At 54.2% G+C, this 5,000-nt stretch overlaps 1 non-coding gene across 1 annotated transcript in view; it reads right to left on the bottom strand.

The window, feature by feature from the left end:
• Positions 1-1,512, bottom strand: part of LOC126151582 (small subunit ribosomal RNA) — a 1,910-nt gene extending 398 nt beyond the window's left edge. The window contains exon 1 of the ribosomal RNA XR_007532036.1: positions 1-1,512. This exon is cut by the window's left edge and continues 398 nt beyond it. This is a non-coding gene — a ribosomal RNA (small subunit ribosomal RNA).
• Positions 1,513-5,000: the final 3,488 nt, after the last annotated feature.

Raw genomic sequence — 5,000 nt, 5'->3', positions numbered from 1 at the left:
CTAGAAGCCGCCTGTCCCTCTAAGAAGAAAAGTAATCGCTGACAGCACGAAGGATGTCACGCGACTAGTTAGCAGGCTAGAGTCTCGTTCGTTATCGGAATTAACCAGACAAATCGCTCCACCAACTAAGAACGGCCATGCACCACCACCCACCGAATCAAGAAAGAGCTATCAATCTGTCAATCCTTCCGGTGTCCGGGCCTGGTGAGGTTTCCCGTGTTGAGTCAAATTAAGCCGCAGGCTCCACTCCTGGTGGTGCCCTTCCGTCAATTCCTTTAAGTTTCAGCTTTGCAACCATACTTCCCCCGGAACCCAAAAGCTTTGGTTTCCCGGAGGCTGCCCGCCGAGTCATCGGAGGAACTGCGGCGGATCGCTGGCTGGCATCGTTTATGGTTAGAACTAGGGCGGTATCTGATCGCCTTCGAACCTCTAACTTTCGTTCTTGATTAATGAAAACATACTTGGCAAATGCTTTCGCTTCTGTTCGTCTTGCGACGATCCAAGAATTTCACCTCTAACGTCGCAATACGAATGCCCCCGCCTGTCCCTATTAATCATTTTACCTCGGGTTCCGAAAACCAACAAAATAGAACCGAGGTCCTATTCCATTATTCCATGCACACAGTATTCAGGCGGGCTTGCCTGCTTTAAGCACTCTAATTTGTTCAAAGTAAACGTGCCGGCCCACCCAGACACTCAATAAAGAGCACCTTGGTAGGATTTCAACGGGGTCCGCCTCGGGACGCACGAACACGCACGAGGCGGTCGCACGCCTTCGGCTCGCCCCACCGGCAGGACGTCCCACGATACATGCCAGTTAAACACCGACGGGCGGTGAACCAACAGCGTGGGACACAAATCCAACTACGAGCTTTTAACCGCAACAACTTTAATATACGCTATTGGAGCTGGAATTACCGCGGCTGCTGGCACCAGACTTGCCCTCCAATAGATACTCGTTAAAGGATTTAAAGTGTACTCATTCCGATTACGGGGCCTCGGATGAGTCCCGTATCGTTATTTTTCGTCACTACCTCCCCGTGCCGGGAGTGGGTAATTTGCGCGCCTGCTGCCTTCCTTGGATGTGGTAGCCGTTTCTCAGGCTCCCTCTCCGGAATCGAACCCTGATTCCCCGTTACCCGTTACAACCATGGTAGGCGCAGAACCTACCATCGACAGTTGATAAGGCAGACATTTGAAAGATGCGTCGCCGGTACGAGGACCGTGCGATCAGCCCAAAGTTATTCAGAGTCACCAAGGCAAACGGACCGGACGAGCCGACCGATTGGTTTTGATCTAATAAAAGCGTCCCTTCCATCTCTGGTCGGGACTCTGTTTGCATGTATTAGCTCTAGAATTACCACAGTTATCCAAGTAACGTGGGTACGATCTAAGGAACCATAACTGATTTAATGAGCCATTCGCGGTTTCACCTTAATGCGGCTTGTACTGAGACATGCATGGCTTAATCTTTGAGACAAGCATATGACTACTGGCAGGATCAACCAGGGAGCTGCGTCAACTAGAGCTGAGCAGCCGGCCGCCCGGGAGTGTGTCCCAGGGGCCCGCGCGAACACGCAAGCGTCCGCTCAATTATTCTGCAAACAGGAGGAGGCTGAGCTCCCCTGCACAATACACCTCGAAACCCTCTCAGGTCCCGGCGGCGCGCAGCGCCGTCCTAAGTACTTGGTCGGGTTCGAGAGAGGCGCAATCGCCCGGAGTTAGGCGAGTAGACGCTTTAGGTGCGACCACCCGTGCTCCCAACTGAGCTTGCCGCTGCCGACAGAGGCCCGGGAGCGTGCTGTCGTGGCATTGCCGGCGGGAGACAACACGCGCCACCTACGGTGACCGGCAGCTCCAACGCCAGCGCCACAGAAGGGCAAAGGCCCCACGTGGGTGCCGAAGCGAACTCTCCCAGCACAGCGCACGTGCCAACACGTCTGCACAACTGCGATACAAACCACCAGCGAGAACCGCTGGGGCGACCGAGCAGCAGACGGCGTCGCGGCGCCGAGTGCCGGGCGGCGGCGCATCCTCAACGCACACAGTCCTCAGTCGGACCAGCACACTGCAGATGTCCACCGCGCTTCGCACCGGGCCCGCGAGGACCCACTTTGGCCGCCCGGCGCCGCGCGCAGGGTGCCCCGGCGCGCAGCTGCGCCGCCTGCCGCGTCCGTCGGCCGGCGCGCCTGCCACTGGGCGCCCCCACCAGCCGGCTGTAGCGCGTGCGCCCACGCACCGCGCGGCCAGCACGCCGGGCGGCCCCCCCTCACCGGCCGGGGACGGTCCCACCCAGCCACCGCCGCGTATCGCTTCACACACAGATTTGCCCTTACTGATTTACCTCCAGCAACAACAACCGCACCACAATGGGTTTACCAGTTGTTCATTTGCGTTGCGTCACGTCACCAGCAAACGTAGACGTCCATCCCAGTTTGCAAATGCAACGATTATTGCATACCTGTCTGTTAGGTGTCACGACACACTACGTCTGCCCACATACACGCAACAAAATGTGCACGACTAGAGAACACGTGGGAGGTGGCCCCCTACGTATGCGATGTCCATTACGAGACCGACTGTCAACCAGCATCTGTACCATGTCGCAGATGTGGAACGCGGTGCACCATGCTATCACACTGTGTGAGAAGAGACGACTACGTTTGAATACACGCGCCACTACATCAACAGACGGCTCATGCTGATCGCCATCCAGGGCGTCCGTTACTCCCACACGTCTCTATGGCGTACCACACTGCAATGTAGCTGTTATGGGGAGACGGCACGTGGCTGAGTGCACAACATTTGGACCGTATGGTTCGCTGTTGTTGGGCGCAGTCGTACGGTCACACATGTGCCACAGCGTATCATTCAGTACATACGGACCTATGTGCAGTACAATGTGAGGATTAAGCTTACGATATCAGCGGACAGTGGACACAGGCCGTACCACGACGTAGACTGAGCGCTTCGACATGCGAATGCCAGTGAACAGCTGCGAAGGGCATTGAACACGCAAGCACCTGAACGACCAGCGTGCGAAGGCAGGGTGGAGGGGGGGGGGCGATGTACATCCTGCAGTTGTCCACATTACAGTGTACAGCGGGAGCATGTAAAAAGTAAGCAACACTTGCGAAGTGTTCAACATGAAACGACACACAAGAGGGTGGGCGGTGCGAGTAGCGAACTATATTCAGAGGGTTGTGGTTAGACAACACTAGATTAATGTAACGTGTCATATGCCAATTACAGAGCAGGTTAAGGCACAACGTGGGTTAGGTTAAGGCACAACGTGGGTTAGGTTAAGGCACAACGTGGGTTAGGTTAAGGCACAACGTGGGTTAGGTTAAGGCACAACGTGGGTTAGGTTAAGGCACAACGTGGGTTAGGTTAAGGCACAACGTGGGTTAGGTTAAGGCACAACGTGGGTTAGGTTAAGGCACAACGTGGGTTAGGTTAAGGCACAACGTGGGTTAGGTTAAGGCACAACGTGGGTTAGGTTAAGGCACAACGTGGGTTAGGTTAAGGCACAACGTGGGTTAGGTTAAGGCACAACGTGGGTTAGGTTAAGGCACAACGTGGGTTAGGTTAAGGCACAACGTGGGTTACGTTAAGGCACAACGTGGGTTAGGTTAAGGCACAACGTGGGTTACGTTAAGGCACAACGTGGGTTACGTTAAGGCACAACGTGGGTTACGTTAAGGCACAACGTGGGTTACGTTAAGGCACAACGTGGGTTACGTTAAGGCACAACGTGGGTTACGTTAAGGCACAACGTGGGTTACGTTAAGGCACAACGTGGGTTACGTTAAGGCACAACGTGGGTTACGTTAAGGCACAACGTGGGTTACGTTAAGGCACAACGTGGGTTACGTTAAGGCACAACGTGGGTTACGTTAAGGCACAACGTGGGTTACGTTAAGGCACAACGTGGGTTAGGTTAAGGCACAACGTGGGTTAGGTTAAGACACAAATTGCGTTACAAATTGCGTTACATTGCGGTACAAATTGCGTTACATTGCGGTACAAATTGCGTTACATTGCGGTACAAATTGCGTTACAAATTTGGTTAGGTTAAGGTGCAAAATGGGTTGGATTACAGTACACAACATGGTAAGAGATAGTGTGGTTTGGGGGGGGGGGGGGGCAGGTTCGTTGGTAGTGATCATTGTAAGTGAATGTCTGAGGCAGCGTCAGTATGTCACAGCAGTTCTGTCTCGTCAGGATGCGCTTTTCGCTCGTGACTGGAGGCGCGCCGCGTCTGTGGTTGCGGCAAGGGAGTGGCAGACCTGTGTGATTCATTCCTGCCATTGTTTCTGTGCCGTAACAGGAGGCAGTGTGGTGGTGTTGGGTGCACCCCTGTGTAGGACATGTGTGGGTGTTGGTGGCTTATCTGAGCAATTGTGGATGTTGGACGGGTGGGATATTCTATTTTATAATTGGACCCCCTGGTGTGGTTATCATAGTGTGGATGGTGTACTGTGGCGGAGAGGATGCACCGGACGTTGGTCCATGCTGGTGCTTACATATCGTATCTGTGTCTGTTACAGGCAGAGAGTAATGTGTGATGGAGTGTCTCGCTGAGGTGTGGTTCATATTGTGTGCACAGACTTACAGCATGTATAGGGACAGCGGGAATTTGGCATATTGGATATAACTCGTCATGAAACGCAAGATATAGGGGTGGATTGCAACGTACGAGTGCGGGAAGAGTCCGCCGTTCATCCGCTTGGGTTGCGATTTGGGCGGTTGGGGTGGGGCACGTGCGGGTGCGGGTGGAGTGATTGTCGGTTGACTACTTCGTGCGACGCAGGCACTGGCGTTCGGGTTCCTGTGGTGGACAGATGATGCAGGCTTTGTGGGTGGCGTCGAAAAATGGGTACTGTGGGACCTAGCGATGTCGTAGTCGGGGTGGCGTCTCATAGATGGCGGTATCGTCGGTGCAGCAGGTCATGTTTCGGGAGACTTGCAGATGGCGGTATTTAGTTTTCGTGTTGCGC

Source organism: Schistocerca cancellata, unplaced genomic scaffold (genome assembly GCF_023864275.1).
Source record: "Schistocerca cancellata isolate TAMUIC-IGC-003103 unplaced genomic scaffold, iqSchCanc2.1 HiC_scaffold_1072, whole genome shotgun sequence".
Taxonomy (NCBI): Eukaryota; Metazoa; Arthropoda; class Insecta; order Orthoptera; family Acrididae; genus Schistocerca; species Schistocerca cancellata.
This window is presented reverse-complemented; position numbering and strand designations above follow the sequence as displayed.